Below are 13,159 nucleotides of genomic sequence, written 5' to 3'. Positions count from 1 at the left end.
CCCATTTCCACAGAGACTAGCACAACAGTTCCCTGAGCTCCTTCAGGGTTTTCCTTCCTTCAAATTTTACCTCTTAGGGGATCCCTGGTCACCCAGTTTTCTTATTTTTCCCATCCTACCTCTTTTCTGCCTTAATTTCATTTACGCTGGAGATCATCCTATCTGACTTTGTATATTCACTTGTCTAATATATGTTTTCTTTTATGAGATTAGTCTTGTGAAGGCAGAAACTCCCATTTCTAGAACCCCTCCCGACATAGGTGCTTGACAAACACACATGATCAGTGAATGGCTTCTTCCTTCTTCTTCTTCAAAAGTGATGGACTGTGAACAAGCCAACCCAGACTTGCTCAAAGCGGAGGTGTTGAGTAAGGTAGTGGGAGGTTGAACATAGTCTACTCTGTGGACCCGCTGACCACAAGGAAGCCACCCTCAGATGAGGATGGAATTTCAGTTTCTGGATGCCATTTGTTCTCCTGATGCTCTTCAGAACTCATTCTAAACCCTTCATAAGATTTCCTTTGAAACTCTACCTTCCACCTCCACTCCTGGGCATATACCCAAAAGATGCTCCAACATGTAATAAGGACACATGCTCCACCATGTTCATAGCAGCCTTATTTACAATAGCCAGAAACTGGAAACAACCCAGATGTCCCTCAACAGAGGAGTGGATACAGAAATTGTGGTACATCCACACAATGGAGTACTACTCAGCTATTAAAAACAATGAATTTATGAAATTCTTAGGGAAATGGATGGATCTGGAGAATATCATCCTGAGTGAGGTAACCCAATCACAAAAGAACACACATGGTATGCACTCTCTGATAAATGGTTATTAGCCCAGAAGTTTGGAATACAGGAAGAACAACCCACAAACCACAAGAAACTCAAGAAGAAGGAAGACCAAAAGGTGGACATTTCATTCCTTCTTAAAAGGGGGAACCTAATACCCATGGAAGGAGTTGCAGAGATTAACTATGGAGCAGAGACTGAAGGAAGGACAAGCCAGCCTAAATATAGCTATCTCCTGAGAGGCTCTGACAGTACCTGACAAATACAGATGTAGAGTTTCACAGCCATCCATTGAACTGAGTCCACGGTCCCCAATGAAGGCGTTAGAGAGAGGACCTATAGAGGGGTTTGCAGCCCCTTAGGACGAACAACAATATGAACTAACTAGTACCCTCAGAGCTCCCAGGGTCTCAACCACCAACCAAGGACTGTACATGGTGGGTCTGATTGTTCTGGCAGCATGTGTATAGTAGAGGATTGCAAATTCGATCGTCAATAGGAGGAGAGGACCTCGTCCCTGTGAAGGTTCTGTGCCCCAGTGTAGGGGAATGCCAGGGCCAATAAGTGGGAGAGGGTGGGGTGGCTGACATGGGGAGGAGGGAGGCAACAGGGGTTAGTTCTTGTTGTTTTTGTTTGTTTGTTTGTTTTTTGGAGGGGAAATGGGAAAGGAGAAATTTACATGTAAATAAAGAAAATATCTTAAAAAAAAATAAAAGAAAGAAAGAAACTCCACCTTCCCCATAATCCAGTAGGATTCACAATGAGGCCACCCATGGTTGTGGACATCTATTCTCAGTTTTTACTTTTCTTTGTCTGTTTTGTCCTCTCCAGTCTGGTCACCTTTCCATCATTAGTAGTGCCACCTCTTTCATTGAAGGGAACAGTCCTTTTTTCAGTCTATAGCTAAATACCACAGGAGAGCAAGTCCCTGATTTAAAAATTCTAGATGAAACTCCAGTGAGTGACTAAAGGCTGGGTTGGTGACTCATCGAACCAAGGAGGAGCCACTTCAGGACTTGTGCTGCAGCTGCCAAGAAAGTAGCTCCTTACTTCAGCTGTGACTTCTGGCTAGTGGGTAAAACTCATGGCCATCTTCAGTTCATGTCTAGCTAGTATGCCCGAGCATTAGACAAACCTAGAAAGATGCAGGGCTGAGGGAGAAAGAGGCACATTTCTAAAGATGAGGATCCAGTTTTGACATGTCTGAATATTTTACCATAGGTTGATCAGCATTTTTTTTTTTTTGGCTGATTAAATGAATCAATGAACAAACTATTTCTCTGAGCTGAATTTTGAAATGGGGAGTATTCTATTAAGTATACCCTTCCTCATTGATAAATGACAGATAATAGATAGATAGATGATAGATGACAAACAGACAGATAGATGACCAACAAGTGCTGTATGTGTTACAGCAACAACCAATACTCTCCTGAACCAGCTGCTCTCCCACACATGCCTGCTGGTCTGATTCTCAGTGGAAGAGCAAGTCTTCTACTTCAGCGTACCTCTATTGTCTATAATAGCCTTTGTTGAATAAATGGGAATAAGTTGTTCCCTACTGTGCAGGATTTGAATGGGGAATTTCCCTTTTGGTTCAGGCATTTGAGAACTTGCTTCCTGGTGGTTAGTGCTGTTTTAAGACTGTATGGGAAGTTTCTCCCTTGCTGGAGGAAGGGGTGAGGGTGGACCTTGGAAGTTTAACGTTCACCTCTCTTCCTGTTTACCCACTGCTTTTTTTGTGTGTGGTTGAAGATGTGACCACTCAGCTTCTTGCTCCTGCCAACATGCCTGCTGCTTAATTCCATGCCTCCTCTCCACCATGGGCTCTACTTCCTATGGAACCATAAGCTAAATTAAACCCTTTCTTTCTATAAGTTGCTCCTGTCACAGTGATTAACACAGAAACAGAAAAATAACTCATAGCTGTACATGACAGCGCAGTAGGATGTCCTGAGACTCACTTGAACATAGGTCATGTCTAGGAACCTACTAGACTAGGAACTTCTACCATACTCTGTGTTGATGTCATGCCAGTGATGGTCAGCCTCAGAGTTTTCTAGCAGAAAGTATTAAGGAGTCATTTGGTACCATTATCTTGATGAGAGAGAAAGTCAAATGTAATAATAACAAAATCTGATGCACTTTGCATCAGGATATGTCTCAAGCATTTAAAATGCATCAATTCGTCTGATATGACTTTTTTTTTTTGACGTAGATGGTATTGCTAGCTCCATTTACACTGGTGGAGAGAGATGAGAGAGATTTAGAGCTCGCTCATATCACAGAGATAGCCCATAGTAAAGGACATTGTCAAGGATAATGGAGAAAAAAAAAAACCTAGAGAAGTTTCTAGAAAATGACTTGGGTCAGTAGAAGAGAAAGCAAGCAGGAAAAGCTTCATTTTATAGATGAGAAAGAGAAGGTCCAGATCACAGTTCCTTTGAAAATTTGCTTTTGCAAAATAAGGGATTAGAAGGAATTTGTGTGAGACCTTCTTTCAATATCCCATTTCTCCAGCCCAGAGCCTTCTGTACTTGCTTAACTTGGACCTTTAATTCCCTAAGTCCATGCCTTGAGCCTCCACTTGATTAAACTTCCTTCTGTCCCTGCTTCCTGTTGGGCCCAAGAATAATGAGTTCTAATACATTTACTTTTTTCTTTCTTTTTGTTTATTATCTTTTCTAAGTGAGTGCTTGGAATTCAAGCAGAGAGCTTTAGAAAACAGTAATAAAATCCCTTAGCCAAAGGAATATTTTGGCATATAATTATAGGCATGGAAAGTTGGATGCTTTTAATAAGAAAATAACTGTGGCTTATTTTCAACAGATGCTTGTTTTCAGTATAGCATTGTGTCCAATGTTTATGTGCTGTAACAGACACTATTTGTTCACATTCAGTGTGTTATTCTATTCATTTCTTCCACACTAAAATAAATTTCTTTTTCAGATGGGCCTGTGGATGGATGGTCTGAAAAAATTCCCAGCTACCTTTGCTGCTGCTGTAACCATATGGTTAAATTCTGACCAATGGGATACAAACTCATGGTGCTAAGTGGAGTTTATGGAAAATGTCCTTAAAGGGAAAGGGAAAAATAATACCATTTTTGTACCATGTGCTGAGATAATTGTCACTCATGCTAACCTCCTCTCTTGGTTAGGGTTTCCATGGCTGTGAGAAAACACCATGACCAAAAGCAACTTGGAGAGTGTCTTAGTTAAAACACTATGACCAAGGCAACTCATAAAGAACAGCATTATTTAACTGGCGCTAGCTTACAATTTCAGAGGTTCAGTCCATTATCATAGTGGTGGTAAGCACAGCAGTGTGCAGGCAGACATGGTGCTGGAGGAGCCAAGAGTTCAGCATGTTGATCCAAAGGCAGCCAGGAAGAGACTGTCTTATATAGGCAGCCAGGAAGAGACCTCTTCTGCCTGGGTGAAGCTTAAACATAGGATCTCAAAGCTCACCCCCCACAGTGATGCGCTTCCTTCAACAAAGCCACACCTACTCTAACAAGGCCACACCCACTCCAACAAGGCCACACCTCCTGTTAGTGTCACTTTCCACGGGCCAAGTGTCTTCAAACAAACCACCACAGAGACTAACGAGAGCTTACAGCTCGCAGGTCACACTCCATTGCTGAGGGAGGTCAGGGCAGGTACTTAAGTAGGGTAGGAACCTGGAGGCAGGAGCTCCATGCTAAGGCCATGGAGGAATGCCCTGGCTTTGCTTTTACTGCACTCACGACCACCAGTCCAGCCATATCAATAACCAATCAAGGATCTGAGGAGGGCATTTTCTCAGTCAAGATTCTCTCTTCAAGATGACTCTAGCTTGTGTCACCAGTTGACATAAAACTGGCCCACAGAGCTTCTAAATTCAGTAATCTTATAAGTCGCACCTTTTGAAGATCATGGAAAACCTAGGAATGTTATTCTGGTTATTCTGATGAAAGTTCTCGAGATGGAAACAGAAGAAATAAGGTTTTGTTTTGTCTTAAGTTTCACTTTTACTTTTGGAAAATTAAAGACAAGTAGACACAGCCTGGTGGGGCTCTAGTTCAAATCATCTACATTGTAGCCCCCATGTGCTTAACCATTATGCTATAATTCTGTTAACACGCTTAATACAGTAAATATTTAACTAGCTGGGGTTTGAGGGAAGATCTCTGATTTCTGCAGTTGTCAATTTTCTTGTCGTCAGGACAATCTCAGGCCAGTTCAGGAACTTGCTTGCAAAACTCCTGAAGAGTTAGCAGTTGGGTCTTATGAGCGACTATAATAAGACAGCTTCACAATAGCCAGGGAATATTCTTAGCTGAGCCTAATCCCAGAAGTAGCACAATATCTCCAGTTGTCATTCCTAATACCCAGGTTTCATGCCTTTGGCACGAGCTACGATGATACCATTTCGGAAGGAGCAGAACATCTCTCGCACCCACATGATCTTGGGTGTAAAGTGATTAATGAGTGTTGGTTTTACCCACCGCCTCTGAGGGATGTCAACATAGGAAGTGTTGTCACTTTCTAATTTCTCTTTAGTGGATCAGTTTTCAGAGCAACCACAAGTAGCAACTGATTCTCCTGGCCAAAGGTTTCGAATATGCTTCCTGCACATCAAATGCTGGGAATGCCATTGCTGGAGCCAAGGGAGTGTCCTTCTGCAGCAGACTTAGGGTGCTTGGTTTGAAGAGGACATACTCTGTGTCACAAATCCACCATCAGCATCTTGCGGGGCATATCAAAGGACATGGTTTTTCCTGTAGGCATCAATGGATTACACACTAAGAGTTCAATGAGAGGTAATTTGAGTGTTTCCTGGGGAGGAAGACAGAGGCTCTTTAATGCTGTGGTGACAAGGGCAAAGGAGCACAGGTGGACAAGTTCTGAGAGCCTTCTCTTAGTTACCACATATTTAGGAGGAAGGGCTAGGAACTCTTCTTGAGGCACTGTGAATTTTTGGTAGTGTTTAGAAGGTGAGTTCGTGCTACAACCATAAACAGCACAGCAGGCTTATTTACTCCTATTAAATCATTTTGTTAGCTACACAGATTTCTGAGCCAAAGATACTCTTCTGTTTTGTTGAATCTCGAGTCTCACCCCAGAGAACTTTGAGATGAGATCCACGCATCCTTGATCCATATAAGGCAATCTGCCCTAGCCCAGAATCTTCTCAATAGAGGCCCTATTCCCACAGTCTGCAGTGCATGGAAGGATACCTTGGGTTGGCTGTGCTATTCACCTCTCTTTCTGCCCCCAAATGAATCTCCACCAAGCTAAGATGCAGTGGTCTTTGATCCAGAATGCTTACTTTGGATTCATTTTATTGCTCCCCAGGCTGAAGTAGCAAAACCACACACTCTCAAAGCTGATTCTCGTTTTCTTCTCTGACTTTAGAACTGTAGATGTCTTACCGCGAAGCACTGCAGGCTAAGGGTCTTGCCCTCCAATCCCACAATGTTCCTATTTACAGAGGCACAGCATTTGCATATCATTAGACTGTGGACCAGTAGTGAGAGCTTACAGACTCCAGACTAGAGAGGAAGGTGTCACTGTGCTCAGTTTTCTGGGCAGCAAGTTTACTGGCTTCTGATGGGACTCTGAAAACTGTCCTTGCTGTTCAGAAAGTTAAAGGACTGGACTTAAAAGTGTGATCTTTGTTTCCTAGTGGTACTTCTTACACTTGGAAATGTGACCATTCCATCTTTTATGGTCACTCAGTGTGATCTTTCTGTTACCTTAGAAAACCAAACAAAACCAAACCTCAGGTCTTTTCGAGAAAACCCTTTGCTATATAAATAAACACATAAGTGGAGAGAATTGAAATTACTATTTCTAATCTGGGTCTAGCGCATCTTGCGCAAAAATATTGAAGTGTTGATGTGATGAATTTTAATTAGCAAAAATAAATAAAATGGCTCAATAAAAAAATTCAGTATGTAGACAGGAAAAAGTAATTTCCACCAGAGAAAGGGTATCATTTATTTAAGAATGAGACAGAAAGCAGTGATGGGGTAAGGAATCTTCAATCCCTGGCAGCTTGCAAGGTATCCCTGGGTAAGCAGCCAGGACATGACTCGGGAGCTTGTCAGAAAGGAAGGTGGGGGTCGTGCCAGGTTTCAGCCCAAACCTGGGCAACCAGAGTCTGTACTTTAGAGGATGATACCAAGGAGCTTACATCCAGTCAAAGCTAGGAGATGACATTCTAGCCCGGTGGCTCTCAAAGCTAGGAGATGACATTCTAGCCCGGTGGCTCTCAAAGCTAGGAGATGACATTCTAGCCTGGTGGCTCTCAGCTTTCCTAATGCTGGGACCCTTTAACAAAGTTCCTCATGGTGTGGTGACCCCAACCATAAAATTATTCCCGTTGCTATTCATAACTGTAATTTTGCTACTGTTAGAAATTGTAATGTAAATAGTTGTGTTTTCTGATGGTCTTAGGGGACCCCTGTGAAACCAGCTCATGTGTACCAATTAACCTGTGGGGTAACATTGTGAAGCTCTGTGAATGTCATTTTACTGATAGAATCCCTTCCGCCCACCCCTACCTCTCCTGGTATGGAAGCTCTTCCTTCTGCTACTTTGGAGAGGCAATGCTGATTGTCAACTGCTTTTTGTCCCACTAATCTCTGAGCACTTCCTTTCGATCTGAAAAAGATGTCTCTGTCTCATCTTTGTATGTCCCTGTCCCAGGCCTGGATCTATCTTCACTCTTCTGCCAACCATACATGAAAGTACCTCCCCTCGCCCATGTACACAGCCTTACCATACAGTAAATCCTCAAATTTCTGACTGGGAGTGGGGTGGGGCAGATAAGTAATTGTATTTCATTGTAATTTTTTACTTACTAATTAAAATTTTTTATTTTATGCACATAAGTATTTTGCCTGCTTGTATATCTGTGTAAGGTATATGGGCCTAGTGCTCATAGAAGCTAGAAGTTATGGACTGTTGGGAAACACCTTGTGGCTACTGAGAGTGGAACCTGAGTCCTCTAGAAGAGCAGACCATGCTATTAAGTGCTAAGCTGTTCCTCCATCTCCTTGTTGTAGTTTGTATTTGTTTATTTTTAATTCTGAAAAGTGGAATTGAATGTTAGCCATATATTTAGAGAGCTAGGGGTATCTTTGTGTGAGCTGACTACTTCTACAGTTCTGGTCAAGTGGGTCTTTAATGTGTATTCTAAAAGTCATGAAGTTCTGTTTGTAACTTTCAAGTTAAAAAAAGACACCCACAATGTGTCCTATTTGAACCCTAAAAGCTTTTGAAAAGCTCAGGAAGGATAAAGACAGCATTGTTGAAATGAAACAGCCTGAAAGGTCGTCTCCTTAATCCGGAAAATAAGGATGTAGCTGCAATTATACGCATGGAGTGTCTTGTCTGATGCTGTTAGGGATCTTGAGCGGGATGCTCCTGGTAGAGGATTAGCAATGCTGGCTGGGAGAGGGTGGGTCAGTTACAATGTTGTAAGTGTCTAATAATGGAAGGGAGGCTGAAGCTGCCACAGGACACTCAGATTGTTTATTGTTCACCATTTGCCTAAAATGAGTATTGGAGCAGAGAGAGTTTCTTAGTTAGGGTTTTACTGCTGTGAACAGACACTGTGACCAAGGCAACTCCAATAAGGACAACATTTAATTGGGGCTGGTTTACAGGTTCAGAGTTTCAGTCCATTATCATCAACGTGGGAGCATGGCAGCGTCTAGGTAGGCAGGGTGCAGGAAGAACTGAGAGTTCTACATCTTGTTCCAAAGGCACACAGGAAAAGACTGGCTTCCAGGCAGTAAGGACGAGGGTATTAAAGCCCATGTCCACAGTGCCACACCTACTCCAAAAGGCCATACCTCCTAATAGTGCCATTCCCTGGGCCAGGCATATACAAACCACTAGCGAGAGAGGTCACGGAACTGCAGAGACACCTACAAAATACTGTAGCCATGGGTTTTTGCACTCGGGTTTTGTAGGCTTTCTTCTTCCAGTCTTCTGCTTTTTTTTTTCTTCATATGCAGAAAGTAACATGAGCTCTCCCGAGGTTTCATAACAGTGTCTTACTCCATGAGATCTCCCTCCCCGAAGAGCCTTCTACTGAGCAAATATCACTCCTAAATACGGGGGGGGGGCAGTCAAATTATTAAAATTACTGCTCAGCAAGTTCAGAGTTCTTAATCCCATGCATAGCTAACCCAGAGCATGAGTTTTAGAAAAATAAAGATCTCTAGTCTCTGATGGAATTAAACTCCTTTGCCAGAAGTCAGACATGATCTGTCAGCATGCTCTTCATAAAGGGAAGTGAGAAAAATGAATGCAGCTCATCCAGAAACAAAGTTGGCCAAGGACACCACAGGATAAAATCTGGAGGACAGAAACAAGCTCACCAGCTCCCCCATTTACCTGAAACAAACAAACAAACAAACAAATATCCAAACCTAGAACAGGGGTTCTCAACCTGTGGGTCAGACCACGTGTGAGGGAGGGGGGCTTGAATGACCCTTTCACAGGGGTTGACCAAGACCATCCATCAGAAAACAGAGATATTTGATTATGATTCAAAACAATAGCAAAATTACAAAGTAGCAATGAAAATAGTTTTATCATTGGGGGGGTCACCACAACATGAGGAATTGTATTAAAGGGTCACAGTATTAGGAAGATTGAGAACCACTGCTTTAGAAGAAGTTAGGAGAAGCTGGGCGTGGTGGTGCACTCCTTTAATACCAGCACTTGGGAGGCAGAGGCAGGTGGATTTCTGAGTTCAAGGCCAGCCTGGTCTACACAGTGAGTTCCAGGACAGCCAGGACTACACAGAGAAACCCTGTCTTGAAAAAAAAAATAATGAGGAGAGTGTGCTGTGCCTGTTATCCATAAGCCACTTATTCATGGGCAGGAAATCAGAAAGAAAAAACTGCCCCCCTTTAAGCTAGGAACTGCCAGAGTGTGGTTGCACTAAAAATGTGTGCAGAGTTGGAAATAGGGGGCTGGATGACTGAAACGCATGCATGCAGAAGGTTTTAACAACTGTTTCCACCTATTCTGCCACCTGCTATTCAAGTGCAGGATGCTTCCTCAGTCTCCCGAATTTCCCCCTTTGTCTCTTCCCATTCCAGGGGTCAGGTTACCCCTGAGCCATGCTCAGTCAGCTTACATGAGCTCTTCCCTTCAAGGTTCACCGACTGACTGGAATCAGCACTGGTTCACACTCCCTTAGCCTTCTTTTGCTCTACGTAATTACCTGTGTAATTACCAGTTGGTTCCTTTCATCTGTTTTCTAGACGATTGCAATCGGTTATTGTACACATTCATTGATTGACGTGGGACTTGTTCACTGTTTGGGTCTGTTATGAAGAATGTTGCTATACACATTGAAGTCTGAATAACTACAGAATGGGTGTGCAGAGCATTAGCTAGCCTTTCCCACTGCGGTGTCCACGTATCTGACATGAGTGAGCAACATAAAGGACAGATTTATTTGGTCCGTGGTTTCACAGGGGTCAGTTCTTGGTTGCTTGGCTGTGAGTGCTTGAGCAGAGCATCCTGGAGGTGAGCGTGTGCAGGAGAGGAGCATCTTCACTTGGCGCTAAGTAGGAAGCAGAATGAAGACGATAGAGCCGGGATAAGTCATAGCCCCTGTGGATGTGCCCCAGGTAAGCTACTTCCAGATAGGCTTTATTTTTTATTACTAAATTTTTAGTAAAAATTTCAGAACTCTCCAAAAGAGTGCCATCTGTCAGGGAACAAGTGTTCGGTTACATGAACTTGTGGGAGCCATATCACATTCAAACCATAATATCCGAGTCCTCTTTTCTTCAATACTTGGTTGGGCAAGTCAGCCTTCAAATGCCAGATTTTCTAATGGTTTCTTAATTTGAGTTTTTGCGATAGCTGATACATTTTGACATATTCCAAGCACTGATTGGTCACCCCGACAGGTCCTTTTGGTAAAACCATCTGCTCATATCTGTGGTCATTTAAAAACCGGGTTGTTAGTCGGACAGGCGCGGAGAGTCTTCTGGAAGGATCGCCGCAATGGAAGGATCGGCCCAGGGAAAGCCGCAGGTCCAGGAAAGCCGCAGGTCCAGTTCAAGCTCGTCCTGGTGGGCGATGGCATAGAGATCTGGTACGAGTGTGTGAAAATATCTCCATTGTATTGTGTGGCAACAAAGTGGATATTAAAGACAGGAAAGTGAAGGCAAAATCTATTGTCTTCCACCGAAAGAAGAATCTTCAGTACTATGTCATTTCTGCCAAAAGCAACTACAACTTTGAAAAGCCTTTCCTCTGGCTTGCCAGAGAGCTTATTGGAGAGCCTAACTAGGAATTTGTTGCCATGCCTGCTCTTGCCCCACCTGAGGTGGCCATGGATCCAGCTTTGGCAGCACAGTACGAGCATAATTTAGAGGTTGCTCAGACGACTGCTCTCCCGGATGAGGATGATGACATCTGAGAAAGTGAAGCTGGAGCCCTGCGTCAGAAGTCTAGTTTTATAGGCAATTGTCCTGTGATGTCAGGGGTGCAGCGCGTGTGCCACCTTATTTAGCTAAGCAGATCGTGTACTTCATTGGGATGCTGAAGGAGATGAATGGGCTTCGGAGTGAATGTGGCAGTTAAACATACCTTCATTTTTTTGGAATTGCATATTTAGCTGTTTGGAACAGAGTTGTTTCCTTTCTGAATTTCAAAGATAAGACTGCTGCAGTCGAATCACAATATCCAGTGGTGAAATCTTGTTTGTTACTGTCATTCCCATTCTTTTCGTTCAGAATAAAGTTGTATTTCAAATAACCTAAAAAAACAAAAAACAAAAAACAAAACAAAACAAAAACAACAACAACAAAAAAACCGGGTTGTTTTTATTGGGAGATTCTTTATATAGAGTACTCTATTGCAGGCATACATTACAGATAGATACTCTCTCCTCTTTCATTGTGGATTTTCTTTGGGTTAGTATTCCAAAGTGATTTTCATTTTAACAAAGCATGCTTATTTTTTTTTACTTCTTCTTTTTTACAATTTGTGTTTATTCTATTATATTTAATAAATATTAGCTGTCACTAGATATTATAGAAATTTTATAATTTTAGCCTATCTTCTTTTGGCTTCAAATATTTTGAAGCTCTGTTTCAGGTGCACAAATATTGAGAACTATTATGTTTTCTTTTCATTTCTTTCTCTTTTGAAAATATTTATTTATTTATTTAATGTATGAGTGCTCTATCTGCATGTACACCTGCACACCAAACGAGGGCATCAGATCCCATTATAGATGGTTGGGAGCGACCATATGGTTGCTGGGAATTGTACTCTGAAGGAGCAGCCAGTGCTTTTAACTGCTGAGCCATCTCTCCAACTCCATTATGTTTTCTTGATGCAGCAGCTTCTTAACATTTTTCTCACCTCTACTTATATTACCTCTCCTAAAGTCTATATAGTATAGTATACGATATAGTTCATCAATCTATAACAGCTTTCTTTATTTTATATTATATATGTATAATACTATCATTTACTCTTTACTGTTACTATCATCTCCAATTCTTACATGTTTAATCTATAGGTATATTTATATTAAAAGTAAGGGTTCTCTAGGCAGCATATAATTGTGTCTTTTTGTTTGTTTGTTTGTTTGTTTGAGATAGAGTCTCATTATGTAGCCCAGACTCACCTCAAACTTACCACTCTCTTGCCTAAGCTCCATGAGTTCATGGAACTACAGACATTTGTCACTGAGCCTGGCCTCATTCCAGATAATTTAAAAAATATTTTAGTGTTTATATTGAATGTTTGAGATGTGTTCAGGCATGCACATCTATGGTGTGTGTGTGTGGAAGTCAGAGGACAATTGTCAGGACTTGATTCTCTTCCTCCATCATCATTTTGGGGATTGAAGTTGTATCATCAGGCCTAACAGCAAGTACCTTTACATGCTGAGCAATCTCATAGCCCCAAGTTAGTTTTGACTGAATATTTGACATTATGGTTTTTGTTGTTGTTTGAGACAGATTGTCTTTGTATTGCCTCGGGTGTCCAAGAACCCACTCTGTAGACCAGGCTGGCCTTGAATTCGAAAACTCACCTGCCTGTGCCTCTTAAGTGCTGGGATTAAAGGAATGCAGTACCACTCCTTGGTCTTGACATTATCTTTTATATCAAGAAGATAGGCTTTGTCCTGATAGATGGTCATATTATTCAAAATTCAGTTGTTATTTTTTTCAAGGCTCATATTAAGGTTTGTTAGAGTGGGAATACATTAGCTGTCATAGTAGAGATAGTTTGATATCAGCCAACCCCACAGTGTGGGTCCTGTAGGAGAAAGCTGGGGGTCCATGTGTTTTGCTTTCCCACACACAGGTACAGCACTTATT

General features: G+C 42.1%; 1 pseudogene across 1 annotated transcript; it reads left to right on the top strand.

Annotated features, from left to right (window-relative positions):
• The first annotated feature begins 319 nt into the window (after positions 1-319).
• On the top strand, positions 320-11,579 carry LOC116076522 (annotated as a pseudogene). The gene is made up of 2 exons (XR_004112973.1): positions 320-368; positions 10,727-11,579. The product of XR_004112973.1 is annotated as a GTP-binding nuclear protein Ran-like (transcript).
• Positions 11,580-13,159: the final 1,580 nt, after the last annotated feature.

This window comes from Mastomys coucha, unplaced genomic scaffold (assembly GCF_008632895.1).
Source record: "Mastomys coucha isolate ucsf_1 unplaced genomic scaffold, UCSF_Mcou_1 pScaffold4, whole genome shotgun sequence".
Taxonomy (NCBI): domain Eukaryota; kingdom Metazoa; phylum Chordata; class Mammalia; order Rodentia; family Muridae; genus Mastomys; species Mastomys coucha.
This window is presented reverse-complemented; position numbering and strand designations above follow the sequence as displayed.